A 14,841-nucleotide genomic window follows, 5' to 3' on the forward strand; every position below is an offset into this window, starting at 1 on the left:
GTATAATAATCATTTACAATATTGACACTGATTCTGAATTAATATTACTGGGCATGTGAAATATTTAAGAGACAGTTAAGGTTACCTGATGAAACAGTCATTTGATTATTAATAGTATAAGGTATATTATTCATGTTAGTCGAATCATGTTGAATAAGTTAAAAATGATGTTTATACCAGAGTGGAGGGGTTAAGTGTGAATCAAACTCATATTTGCCAAAATAGGTACCTGGTATTCCTTCATATTTTATCGATAAAAATAATTTTATAATTCATTCACACTAGAAATCTTCTTCATGTAAATCCCTGTGTTATAAAGTCTATCACAATTTTTGTCCTGCATTTATTTGGCATTAATCATATATTAACATGAGTTTTAAAAAATTGGATATATTTAATTGCTGAGAAACTATAGTTATTAGGAAAAATAGTGGGAAAAAGGAGTCAATTAAAATTGAGTGACATTTACAAATGTAAACAGAATTATGAAGAAAAGGAAGAACTGCATCAGATCAAAATTAATGTAACTTTTCTTTAAACTGAGATTGTTTTTCAAGACCTTCAGTTCTTAACTGACTATAAATTAAAGCTCTAAACAGTGGGCAGATTTCAGATTTGGAACTATTATTATTAAATAATCTGTTTGAAAAATGCTTCTTGTTCAAAGTATTATTTAAAGTCTGACATGCTGCCTGAATTTTTTCACCACATGGGCTTTTCTCCTCCTGGTGTTACTTCAGGTTAGTAAAGTTGAAAGATTTACTTTACTCAATTCTAAAACAAATGAACAACCTTAGAGGAAATTTAGATATGCAGGCTGGATGGATTGACATAGGAGTCACTTACTCTATGGCACAGAATGAATGCTACTTTGACATCCTCATAATATTAATTCTTTTAAAGAGAAAATCACTAGTTCAAACGTTTTGTGTTAGATTAAAAATTTGTACCCTATTTGTCCATTAAAAATTTTACTTATTTTCAGTTATTTTTATTCAAAATAATTTTTTAAATCAAGAAACCGATGCTTCATTTCTTATCCTCAATTAATAATTATAGATATTTGGTGATTATATTGATAGGGCAAATATAAATGATATTACTGTATACGATGAGTCCTTTTCCCCTGGCTGTAATTAGCTATAAAATTGTGTTTCATACACATACTACTGAGATTTTTCCTTTATTAGTTATTTATTTGTTACTCTAAAATGAGGGGCAGCAAATGCAATATAACTGTTTTATAAATATACATTTTTATAGTATAAACATTTAACCAATCAGAAGGGCATATCACTTTAATTAATGAGGTACCATTGATTTTGATTAATAAAATACACAGTTAAATCTTTTATTTGCCATTTATAATTTATAATTTGGGCAAACTATCTAAACTGTTATTTTCATCATCTGCAAAACGAGACTAGTGGATACATAGGTCACAAGCCATTGCAAAGATTAAGCTGAACGAAGCTGAAAAAAACACTGCTTGGCAAATTGTGAAGATCCACAGAAATGTTTTGCTTTTGTCATATTACTATGAGGTAGGTACATAAATAATTGGACATGACAAATGCGAAGAAATGAAGCCAGCCCAACATAAGTAGAGTCAATCTATTCTGATATTTTGATATAATTTGCATTGCTTTGGACTAACTCAAGTGAAAGATAAAAGTAAGGAAATGACCAGAGAGAACTGTGGTGAGCTACTTTAGAATGAACAAAACAAGGCTCCCTATTTGCTGCTACCCAAAATACTTGTCAAGAGCACAGTATTCAGGAACTCTTCCACTTGTCTGCCTTGTCTATGGGATCTTTTTACTATGTTCAATGGTTAATTCAAGCTTCTGACTCTTCAGAGCAGAATGTGCAATTTCCCTGTATCCCATTCCCTTGAATGCTGGTTTCCAAAGGTCAGTCTGTGAAGGGAAACGTGGCAAGCAGGATAAGCATGCTCACTGTCTTTTGGGTAGAAGCAGACACTTCAGGAATTTCCTCTGTGGGGTGTTGGCACATCTTGCTCTGCACTTGGGACAGATGGAAAACCAGTTGCTGTGCATCATTATAGCCTTACAGGTAATTGTGTTGACAGAGTGTGAGGATAGTGTGTGGTAGGACACACCTGGTTCACATGGACTGAATTCTGACAAGACAGTGTCCTGTCTGACTTAATGAACGTGAAGCAAGTAGGATCTAGATTCTTACTAGTCATAAAGTACATTTTATTCCAAACAATGTCATTATTGTGTGTCTAAAGAGTCCTGGAGTTTTATGAAAATACTGACAGAATTTAATAGTCACTCATTCCTGCCTGAGGAATGAGACCTACAGTTTACTATACACAGCCTTGTAAAAAAGGAAACTATAATGTATGTAAAGTGCTTTCGTATATTACTGTCTTTTCTTTCCTATCAGACAACTCATGTAGTAATAGGTGATTTGGGGGCTAGGGGCATGGTCTTGTTTATTTTGGTTTACTTTGTGTCTCTTGGTTCTCTTGGCACAGGTAATCTATGTTGTATTGCTTAGATCTCATTTCAGTACCATTACTAACTCAGAGAACAGTATTAACTTTCAAAGTCTTTATTAATTTATTTGTCTGGAAATTTTGGCTGTCTTTCAGGTGTCTGTGTCTTCAGAGTGCTACAAATTTCAGACAATAACATAAGCTTTGTTAGTCTTTGTTTTCTTCAATAAAGCAGTCTCTCCTGAACTGATATTTTGATTTGCTGCAGCATTGTATGGAACATTTAAAGAAAGGTCTTTGTTGGGATAGTATGGTCCTTTCAATTAATATTTAATAAACACCTATTATGCACCAAGCATAGCAGAAAAGAAAACAAACAAAAAAACCTTCTTGGGGTTTATCTTCTAATTGGGAATAAACAAAAAGCAAATAAATATATAAAAATATATGCAGGTGCTAAGGAGGCAATCAAGACCAATAAAGGAAAGGAGAGGGATGTGCCAAGATGCAGGGATTCCAATAGTTGGTCAGGGATGACGTGCCTGCTAACAGGATGTTTGTGCAAAGATTTGAAGGAAGTGATGAAGACAGGTGGATATCTGAGGATAAGCACCCAAGATAGAGGAATATAGCATGAAAAAATCTCTGAGGTGGGAGTATGTGTGATATTCCAGAGGAACTGCAAGCAGGTCAGTTTTGCTAAAGCAGAACATTCAAGAAGAAATGTAAAAAGAGGAAAAATTAATGAATAACAGAGTAAAAAGTGCTGTGTAACTTCTGTGGCTCTGTATGAGCTTTGCTTTTACTCTGAATGATATAAAAGGCTATTGACTGGTCTTGACCAGAATGTTGGCATCATTCACTTATTTGCCAAACCTTTATTGGAAGTTTTATGTGTGTCTGACACTGATCTAGGTAATAGGCATGCATCGATAACCCAAGAGACAGGAATTCAAGCCATGTTAGTAAATACATTCTAGTGGTTGAAGAGAGTATTGTTTATTTTCCCTGCTATAACAAATTACCATAAGTTGTATGGATTCCACAAGGTAGATTTATTATCTCACAGTTCCTAGGATAGACATGTGCCACTGAGCTAATATCAAGGTTTAGGAAGTGTGTTGTTTTTTTCTGGAGGCTCTAAGGTAAAAATCTTATCCCTTCCCTTTTCCAGTTTCTAGAGGTCACCCTTTTTCTCTGACTCAGTCCATACCACCATCTTCAAAGCATCAATACCTGGGCTAATTACTCCTTTTGTTTTTAATGACCCTTGTGATTCTTGGTAATTGGGAACACTTGATAATCCAAAATAGTATCACAAATTTTATTAGGTCAGTTGGTTGAGAATCTTAACATCATCTCATCTGTAACCTTAATTTCCCTTGCTATGTAGTTACAGATTTTGAGGATTAATATGTATAGATTTCTTTCTGGGAGATCACTATTCTGGATACCACAGGAGTGAAATAAATGTAATGCTTATGGTAATGATAACAAGCTGACTGCTCTGTTAGAAACAGGTTATAAGAGGAAGGCTGCTAGCCAAGAGCTTAGTGACTGCATAGCTCATATGGGTTTGTCTACCATCCAGACTGAAATCAACCACATAGCAGTGCTGCTTCTTTTTTTCCTTTTGAACTTGCAGTCGTGAGCCAAAGTATCTTGTTTTAACTATAACTTTTTGCCCTGTGTCCCAGGGAAAGCTTTGTCAAAATAGACTAAACATTTTAAATTGGCATATTTTATTTAGCTCAGTAGTTGACCATGGAAAATGTTAGAATGCTTAAGGAGGAAACAAAAACCTTTTCAATGGAAAATTATATTCACATACTCTAGTAAATTCACTATCATATTTGAGTAAAATCTAAACACCTTAGCCTTGTCTCTAGCCTTTGAAGTTTCCATTTCTGCCTACACCTTTCCTTTCAGTTTTCCATTTGTTTGCCATTTCTTAGTCAGAGCAGCCCTCCTACTGGTCTTGAAACATGCCGAGATTTTCCTTGCCTTCTGGAACACTCTTCTCCAAGACCTGTTCGTATTTTGGTTCTTTCCTGATACATAATCCCCAAGTGAAGTTAACTGCTCACTAATCACTCACTAATCTTCAGAGGGCTTTTTAAACTACTGAATATAAAGTTTCTCCACTCAATCCTCTTTTTAAAATGATCTTTACTTCTTATTATTTTCCTTTTAAGCGTTTTTCACTGGTATTTTCTTATCTGTATATTATGTGTTTTTTAAAATAGTCTTTCTCCCTATCCTTCAAGGTAAGTTATAGCTAAGCACTATTATCTCCCTAGTGCTTAGAGCAATGACTGACACCTATCAGATACACAAGACGAGTATTTTAATGGATGAATAAAGTGTTGAGAATTTTAATCATCTATATGATCATATATATATGAATATAAAAGTAAATATTCTGAAATTGTTAAGTGCATTATTTTCCTTTGTCCAAAAGAAGGAAGTATGAAAGAAGTAACTTCTTTGCTATAATCACAGATAGGAAATGGTAGTCAAGGAGAAAATGGAAGCAAGTAAATGAATAAAAAGCATAATTAGGAAACTAGTTTCAGGCCCTCGTCCAAGCATACATTTTCCTGTTACTGTACAATACAACATTAACTAAGGTCTGGTTGCATGAAGGCAGGGGCAAAGTAAATATTTATCAAACAAATTATTTTTCCTTACCTGATATTGTTATCCATTAGTGGTAAACTACATTTATCTGATTTTATCTAATTTTATAAATGTTGGTTGTGGCAGCTGAGAAACAAATACAGCTGTTTTCAGTGGCTTGCTTAACGTTTAAATTACTTAAAATGAAGTGTTTGAATTATGATTTTTGTAGAATAATCATCATTGGCATTTACTTAGTATCTTAGAAATGGAATGTTTATTTGCACATTGATATTTAATTCTCAGAAAATTCCTGAGAGAGGTATAAGTAGGCACAGTCTTCATTTAATAGAAAAGGTAAGTGACTGCTTTACTTCCCATGAGTTGCAAGGCACCTAGGTGGAACCAGACGCACTTGGTAAGCTGCTGAATAGGAAACTCTTCATCAATGGTCTTCACATACACATGCTTTGCAAACTGTGAAGTGATAGACAAGTATTAGTTTTTGTTTGTTAAGCATGTACCTGCAACCACATCTTTTAACATCATACTATATATTATTCTAATGAGTAAAATGTTGAAGATAAGGTATTTGTTAGCTATTCTGCCCTATTTCACAAAATTTATTTCTAAAATGTACCCAACGATGATTTTACTTTATTTTTTTATTGTTCAAGTACAGTTGTCTCCATTTTTCCGCCACCACTTTCTACCCACCACAATTTCCCACACTCAGTCCCTCCTGGCTTTGTCTTTGTCCTTTGGTCCTTTATACATGTTCCTTGACAACTCTTCCCCTTCTCTCCCCCATTAACCCCCTCCTCTCTCCCCTCTGGTTACTGTCAGTTTGTTCTTTATTTCAATGTCTCTGGTTATATTTTGCTTGCTCATTTATTTATTTTGTTGATTAGGTTCCACTTAGAGGTGAGATCACATGGTATTTGTCTTTCACCGCCTGGCTTATTTCATTTAGCATAGTGCTCTCCAGTTCCATCATGACACATGAAGGGTAGGAGCTCCTTGTTTCTTTCTGCTGTGTAGTATTCCATTGTATAAATGCACCACAGTTTTTTGATCTACTCATTTGCTGATGGGCTTCCAGCACTTGGCTATTATAAATTGTGAGGCTATGAACATAGGGGTATATAGTTTCTTTTGAATTGGTGTTTCAGGGTTCTTTGGATACAATCCTAGCAGCGAAATTGCTGGGTTGAAAGTCAGTTCCATTTTTAATTTTTTGAGGAAATTCCATACTGTTTTCCACAGTATAGCAGCACCAGTCTGGATTCCCACCAACAATTTTAAATGTAAAGTGACAATATCATTGTGCTTTGTTAACTATTCACAACAAATATTTCCTACTTGTGAGTAGCCAAGTGAATTGTTTCATTTTTTTATAAGCAAAAGAAATAAAAGGCTTTATTAAGTAACAATTATTTTGTGTCAGAGATATTGTGATGCTTCACATGTATAAGTTCCAAAGCCCGAAATCTAAATGACTAAAATATTATTGGTATATTTCACTTGATAATAAAACAAGCCGTGCTCTAGAATTTGCAACGGCTACTTATAATGTTACACAATATATTCAGTTGCTTGGAATGTAATCTGGAATTTTGTCTAATGTATCCTACATAATATGGATTGGAATACATAGATTTTCCATTTTACTTTGTTTTTTCTTGCTTACAATCCTCTTTATTTTGAAAATATGCTAATTAAATTAGGACTCAAGCTAAAATAGAAAAGTATATAAAATTAGCCTTAATCTCTGAAAAAATAATTTTTACAATTCTTTAAGGGTAATCAAAATAAGAGGCAAATAGATAGAAGCCACTAATTTTGATAGCTCAGATTATAAAAAAAAATTATAAAAAATTGAAGTAGCCAAGCAGTAGCCAAGGATAATTTAATTTATTTATTTTTTCATATTTTAAAAATATGTTATTTTGCTTATGAATGGAACATATTATGCTCAGAAAACATATTGCCTTTATTTGATGAACTTATTTATTTATTTTGCTCTATATTTCATACATCATATGTATGTATTTTTTGTTCCATGTAATCTAGCACAATTAAGATATATCAAATGCATTGTATATCAACAGCTTGCAACAACAAGAACAAAAGCACTTAAAATTAAGTTAACCAATACAACAAAATCTATGAAATACCTACAAATCAGTTTAACAAGAAACCAGCACAAACTACATACCAAAAACTATAAAATTTTATAGAAGGGCACTAAGAATACTGAAGAAATAATTGAGAGTTCAATCATGTTACTGAATAGGGAGGATTACAGTGTCAAATATATGTCTCTGTATCTTCTGTTGATATAGTCAATGTATTTTAACATATCCAAATTATTTGTTAAGTTAATGCTCATGTTCAGCTGGAAAAATAAATACACACGAATATGAAAATAGACCCCCAAAAAGTAATAAGGAGGAGCAAAATAAAAGAAATAGATTATACCATATAACCAAACTATATATCAAAGTCAGAGCAAATATTTACAAATAAATTAGTAGAACTTATTAAAATCTTAAGAAAAAATATATACATATATATATATTTCTATGGGAAATTAGGGATTAAAAGTGACAGGAAACAGATGGCTTATTTTACAAATGATATTGTGGCAACTAACAATGTATCTGGAAAAAAGTTTAAAATTAGATCTTTACCTCACATTAACTATTTTAATTAATTTATAAGGCTTAAAGAATACTTTAAAGCACAGAAACACTGGCAGAAAACAAACAAATTTTATTTTCCAATTTAGTGGCTGGAAAATCTTTTAAGATATGAATGAAACTTAGAAACCATAGAGGGAAAGATAAATTTGTCAAAAAAACACAAATATAAAACAACTACAAAAACTCTATATAGTAAAAGATTCTCATAGACAATGCTGGAAAATATCTTAATTCAGATCCTCTGAAAGAAAATCCCAAGTGAGAATTGGGAGTGGGGGTTCAGACCAGAGTGCAGGAGACAATGTGGCAAAAACAAGGAGGCCATATGGGTAGGAAGAGCATTGAACTTTCAACTGCACAGTTACAAGATAATTTCTGCAAGTCTGATACAGAGTCCTCAAGACAAAGTCACACAGAAAACCCTCAGTTCTCACTGGAATGGGTCTAAGTAGCCCCACCTGCTGAGTCACTGGCTGGGGGCAGCTCTTGGGAGCATGTAAGTGAAGCTAGCAGTTGATCCAGTAGGGAAACACTAGGACATGAGTCAATACAATACTCTTCCTCACTGAGAGAAACCTGAGAGACACATTTCAGTTTCCATTTTATAAAATAGGGGGGAAAGGACAAACATAAATCATTAATAATAATATACCCATTAGAAAAGCATAAAATATGAGCAGACCTAGATATAAAAAGTATGAGGGGGACCCACCCCCCAAAACATAATCATGTTCTGGAAGGTTGGCACCTTGTAGTACAGACTTCCCCCACTAAGTAATTGTTCTAGGAACTTATATGAATCAGTGTGCCAGCTGGTGTTATTGTGAGAGGCTGCATTCAGTGAAGTTTTTTTGAAGACTCTTTCAACATGTTTGCCCATTTCATGATGGGTGATTTACCAATGCACTTGCCCACACATCAATGAGTATAGCAGTTTTTGACCAAAAACAGTGTGACCCCATACTCCACCCTGCCTATTCATCCAACCTTACCCCATGTGGCTTTTATTTGTTTCCCCAGATGAAAAAAATCCTCAAAAGGAAACTTTTTGCTGATGTGGAAGCAGTGAAACAAAAAACAGCAGAAGCACTCAAAGGCAACAAAATCATGGAGTTCAGAAACTGTTTTGAACTGAGAGAAAATGTCTTAATAGGTGTACTGCATCAAATGGAAAGTACTTTGAAGGCGACCGAAGTTTAAACACGTAAGAATACACAATTTTTTAAATAAATAAATTCCACTTGTGGGGTCCTCCCTTGTATATTTATATCATTCAAAAAATCTATGAAAATATGCTTAACATTTTTAATCAAAGAACTTTTTTCATCAAAAAAAGAAAAAGCCAAGTGTCAGTTGAATACAAATTTTCACCCACCAGATAAACAAAAACATTAAAAGATTTAAATTTGTTATTATTATATATGGCAGTAAGCAACTTTGAAGGGCAGCTGTGCCATAATTCTAAAAATGAAATTAATAGCTTCTTTTAATGAACAAAGTAGCTTTCAGTTTTCTAGTGCAACATTATTTATGATGGTGAAAATATTTCAGATATCATAAATGTCCACCATTAAAAGAATGACTAGGTAAAATATTGAAAATTACTTATAATACCTCAGTTTCTATATCAATGAAAGATGTACAATTCCCAACTCACTGATTATTTTGGTGTGTGTGGATGTAGATATGACATCTAAAGCACTTGTAATATGGACCAACATATAGTATGCATTCAGTATTTTATAACACTCATTAACACTATGGAATAATATGGAACTAAAAATGAATTAGATACATAAGCATATACTACTGAAATGGAAATAATTTTTTATTTTAATTGACTGAAAAGAGCACGTGGCAGAAAACCAATAGGTTAGAATGTATATTCATGTACACTGAAAAACGTCTGAACAGATAATCTATTAACTGTTAATGGTAATTCACTCTGGAGAATGGGAAGAAGTTAAAGGTGAGGCTTTCACTATTTATTAAATAACTTCTGCATTTTTATTGCAGTTTAAAAACAGCAGCATTTAAAAATTAATTTATGAGTTTGAGAAAAAAGAATATTAGTAATATTCCAATAATATAAGAATACATTAGTTACCTACTGTGCACTTAAGAAACAAACCAATGTGTTTTGAAACTATTACACTTAAAATATGTTAAATATAGCCCAAATATCATTTACCCAATGTATTTTCATCCTTTGGAAGAGAGAATACATGTTTGCTTTTGATTTGTTTTGTGTTTTTACTGTGAAGCCTTAATGTTTTTACAAATTTGGTATTTAAAGGTCATTATAAGAATGGAAAATGTAAGTCTAATCAGGAATTTGTCATGTAGTTTGAAGTTAAAAAATGAATACAAATTCTGTGACCAAAATTCTTACAATATTTTTAGCACTACCTTTATTGTATGTTGTTGTGTGGGTTGCTCGTGCTGGGCTGACCAATTGAAAAAAAAAAGATTACTGTAGACACAAAGAGTGCCCCTCCCCTTTTTTTTTATTCTGGAAAATGCCTGCCAAGCCACTTGCTTCAAGCATTTTATATAAATCATAGCAGCTTCCAGGATGACCAATTGGTTGTGTATACGATTTGAAATGAAACATATATAATATTCTATTTATTTGGATAGAGTAATTGAAATATGGAGCATTTATGCTCCCAAACTTTCCCAACAAGAATGCTTTTCTGGTCCTGGCTGGTGTGGCTCAGTAGACTGAGTGCTGGCTTGCCAACCAAAGGGTCACTGGTTCGATTCCCAGTCAGGGCACATGCCTGGGTTGCAAGCCAGGTCCCCAGCAGGGGGAGCATGAAAGGCAACCACACATTGATGTTTCTCTCTCTCTCTCTTTCTCCCTCCCTTCCCCTCTCTAAAAATAAATAAATAAAATCTTTTAAAAAAGAATGCTTTTTTGCAATTTGGTAATTTTGCAGGAATCTCCCTTCTAGTTGCTAAGCTTTTAGTGTCTGAATCAAACCTGAATCTGGCCATGTCTGTATTTCATAATTTTCCCTGATCTGTGTGGAAAATAAGGACACACATATAAAAAGAAAAACATGTGGGGAGGTTTGGGAGGGGGTGAGAAGAGACAACAACAGATATTTTAATGACCTCCAAGTTCCCCATCTAATTGTTTCTATTGGAATTTCTCTTATGAATTGTAGGATAAGGGAGGAGAAAGGGTTGAGAGTAACACAACTCTTATTCTCAGAGAATAGACTGAGAGCTCTATGATAATGGCGGCTTGTTCTTTTGGTCAATGTACCACCTATAAACATGCAAAAAAGATACTTTAAGCAAGTTAATGATGCTTCTCCTGTGGCTCTCATAAGAAGTAATTATTAATTTATTTGTCAACTAAAGTGTCTGTAGTTTTCATTAATCTTTTCTTTTCAATGTGTTACTGAGAAGAAACTACCCAACAGTTACAGTTGCAGTGCCCAGGAAACCTAAGAAATATTACTGGTAAGAACTTTTTAAATTTCATTGATCTCCTGTATCTAAGGCATACCACAGTAAAAAGTGATGTAAAATATCCTTTTCATCATAATTTGACATAGACTTACATATAGCATTTAAATAATCCCATTCAGTATACAAGAAACTGTTTTTAATGACTATTGTTAATTTAACAGTTACCTTGGCAGAGTAAAGAAAAGAAGATTCATGAACTATAAAGCAATTCAAGATAATGTGCCCCTTTCTATACATGGTGAAAGCAGAATTCTAAAGTTTTCCCATGTGCCTACATGTCTTATTTTCTTAGATTTCAATATTTAAAGTCTATAACCATAATACATAGTTATAATTTTCACATACAAATTTTCATACTTACACATTTTAATTATAAAAAAGAAAAAGGCAATTCAAGTTCTGTTAGAAACTTGAAATATTAACCCTGAAGTCAATTTTTTAAAAAATAATTAAATGAACATCTGCATAATTTTGTCTTTGTTCCCAGACTCAAGTTTTCTCATAAAGAAAGAAAAAGAAGTTGAACAACATATTTTTAAAATTCTTTTTTAGCTTCAAAATATTATGAAGTGATGATTCAAGACATATAATTTAGCTGTGGTGAATAATAATTGCTTCCCCATTATTTAGAAAGAACATATACCAGTTAATCTTTTTTGAAAAGTATAATTGCAGTAAGTGCTTTTACCTTTCTATTATTTTCTTATTGTAGATTCATAAAGTTTCTCAGACATAAATTTAGCAAGTGACCTTAAAATAATGGGGTAAGCAGAACACTTGTGAAGTCAAGTTGATAACTAAGATACCTCTTTTTTCAGAATCTTGTGATTAATTCTTTATTGCTCTCTTGGCTTTCTTAAATTTTAATGTAGTTATAGATTTATAAATATATACATACATATGTGTAAGTGTATACATATGTAGGCATGTGCATGTAAATAATAAAAATGTTCAATTGACTTAACTAAAGAAAGGGTTTTTCTATTGCTATTTTCCATGAGGAATGCTTAAAAGGAGAATGTCTCCAATTGAAATGGAGTCAACAACATTCCGTTGATCCTCACAGAAATCCATTTCTCACTATTCTTGGGATTAGAAATCTGAGATCAAGGTGCTATCACAGCTGGGTTCTGGTGGGAGTCCTTTTCTAGGTTTCAGGCTGCCAACTTCTTGTTTTCTCATGTGGCAGACAGAGGCTTGGCCCTCCTTTCAGAAGAGCATTACTCCCATTCATGAGAGCTCTACCACAGAACCAATTGAACTGCCAAAAACTCCACCTCTAAATATCATCATATTTGGGATTAGATTTCAACATGTGAATTTGAGGGAATACAAACATTCATTCCTTATCATTTTTCTTTCTGCAGATATTTCCAAGAGGTTGTACTGAGTGATTCTTGCATCTGATTGGCCAAAATTATTTGCTATGGCCACACATAGTTGCAAGTGTTTTAAGAAGACCAATTTTATCTGGGTGTATTCCTCCACCCCCAACAAACTGAGGTTATTAAAAAGACAATGAAAATGGACTGTTTAGTCATAAGAATATACCACAACATATATCACCAGTGCCAAGGAAATTAAATTGTCTTATTCTCAAAGAAGGATTCCAAATGCAAATAGGCTGGCCGTGAATTACTGAAAGGGAAGAATCGTTCACATTGATTATTAAGTTTTCATTTGTGGTTTATCTTTTCTCAATGTACATAACGATGCTCTTCTCTACTGCTTTTTATAGGCCATGGTTTTTATGGTGAAAATAGCAGGCTAAATTTAGAGAAATGGCATAAAATATATATATGAATGGCATGGAAACAGGCTTACTGATGTAAACTTTTTGGAAAGCTTACCACTTGGAGCTATTCATTTTCTTTCATGATGGTACCTGCAGAGTTTGTATACATTTTCCAAGATTTTGCCAGTGAGACTTGTATTTGTTCTCACAACTTGGTGGCATATTAAAGTTAGTTGTTATTAACCCTGCCTTACAGATGAGAAAACTGATGTTTGGAGTTACTGACTCTAGATGATGGTCTTTTCTGAGCATATAAAGTTGTAAACTTTCTTATGGATTAGAATGTATTAATAATAAAAATTGTACTCATGAATCTGAGTCCCTATTGCACATGAATAGAGAGGATGTAATTGTTCAGATACACAAAGATAGGAGTTATTCTGTAAGTGACATGAGGATTGAGCTATGTCTAAAAACATGAACAAATAACCGTTACTGAGGCCTGTTGTTCCTCAGCCTCTCCTGTGCCATTCAAACAGCACACTGCTATTTGGCTAAACTATAAACAATTTATAGTGTATAAATTCCAATAAAAATTAGAGTAAAATCTTCCTGTTATTTATAGCCATGTGGATTGTTCAAGCTAGATCTCTATTCCTTAATAACTGTTGTGATTGAGAAACACTAAAAATCATAAGAATTTTAAAAAACCTACATTTTTGAGCCTTTATACAAACCAGGATAGATACTAGGTCTATTTGATGATGAAGTTATTATTTTTTAATAACCACTTGAATATATATTTTTATTGATTCTAAGAGAGAGGAAGGGAGATAGAGAGAAACATTGATGTTAGAGAGAAACATTGATCAATTGCCTTCCATATGTTCCCTGACAAAGGATCAAACCCACAGCCTAGGTATGTTCCCTGACTGGGAATCGAATCTGCAACCTACTGGTGCACAGGCCAATGCTCCCATCAACTAAGCCACTTAGCCAGGGCAGTTATTATTCTTAATCATCATGATAACCCTTAGTGGTATGCGTTGCTATTCTAATTTTTTAAAACATTTATTGAATTTATTGGGGGTGACATTGGTTAATAAAATTATATCAGTTTCAGGTTTACAGTTCTATTATATATCACCTGTATATTATATTCTATATTCACCACCCAAAGTCAAGTCTCCTCCCATCACCATTTATTTCCCCCTATATCATTTTCTACCTCTTCCCATTCCCTTTTCCCTCATAATCACCATACTGTTGTACATGTCTATGAAGGTTTTTTTTTTAATACCTTAACCTTCTTTGCTCAGCTCCCCCAGCCCTTCTCCTCTAAGAGATATTAGTTTCTTTTCTGTATCTCTGAGTCTGTTTCTATTTTCTTTGTTTATTTTTCATTAAAATACTTTCAAAGGACATAAAATATGTCCTTTGCACATATATTCATTTTTTGTGTTTGTTACTCTTTGTTTCATATAAATGAAGTATGGTATTTGCCTTTTCTGACTGGCTTACTTCACTTAGCATAATCCTCTCCAGGTTTATCCATGCTGTCACAAAGGTAAGATTTTCTTTTTTATAATGACTGAGTAGTATTCCATTGTGTAAATGTACTGTAGCGTTTTTATCCATTCATCCACAGATAGGCACTTGGGCCAATTCTAAATCTTGGTTATTATAAATAATATCACAATGAACATAGGGATGCATACATGTGTATTCTTTTGAATCAGTATTTTTAGTTTCTTCAGCTACCTTCCCAGAAATGGAATAGCTGGGTCATAAGGCAGTTCCATTTTTATTTTTTTGAGGAAACCCCATACTGT

This window comes from Phyllostomus discolor, chromosome 3 (genome assembly GCF_004126475.2).
Source record: "Phyllostomus discolor isolate MPI-MPIP mPhyDis1 chromosome 3, mPhyDis1.pri.v3, whole genome shotgun sequence".
Lineage (NCBI taxonomy): Eukaryota > Metazoa > Chordata > Mammalia > Chiroptera > Phyllostomidae > Phyllostomus > Phyllostomus discolor.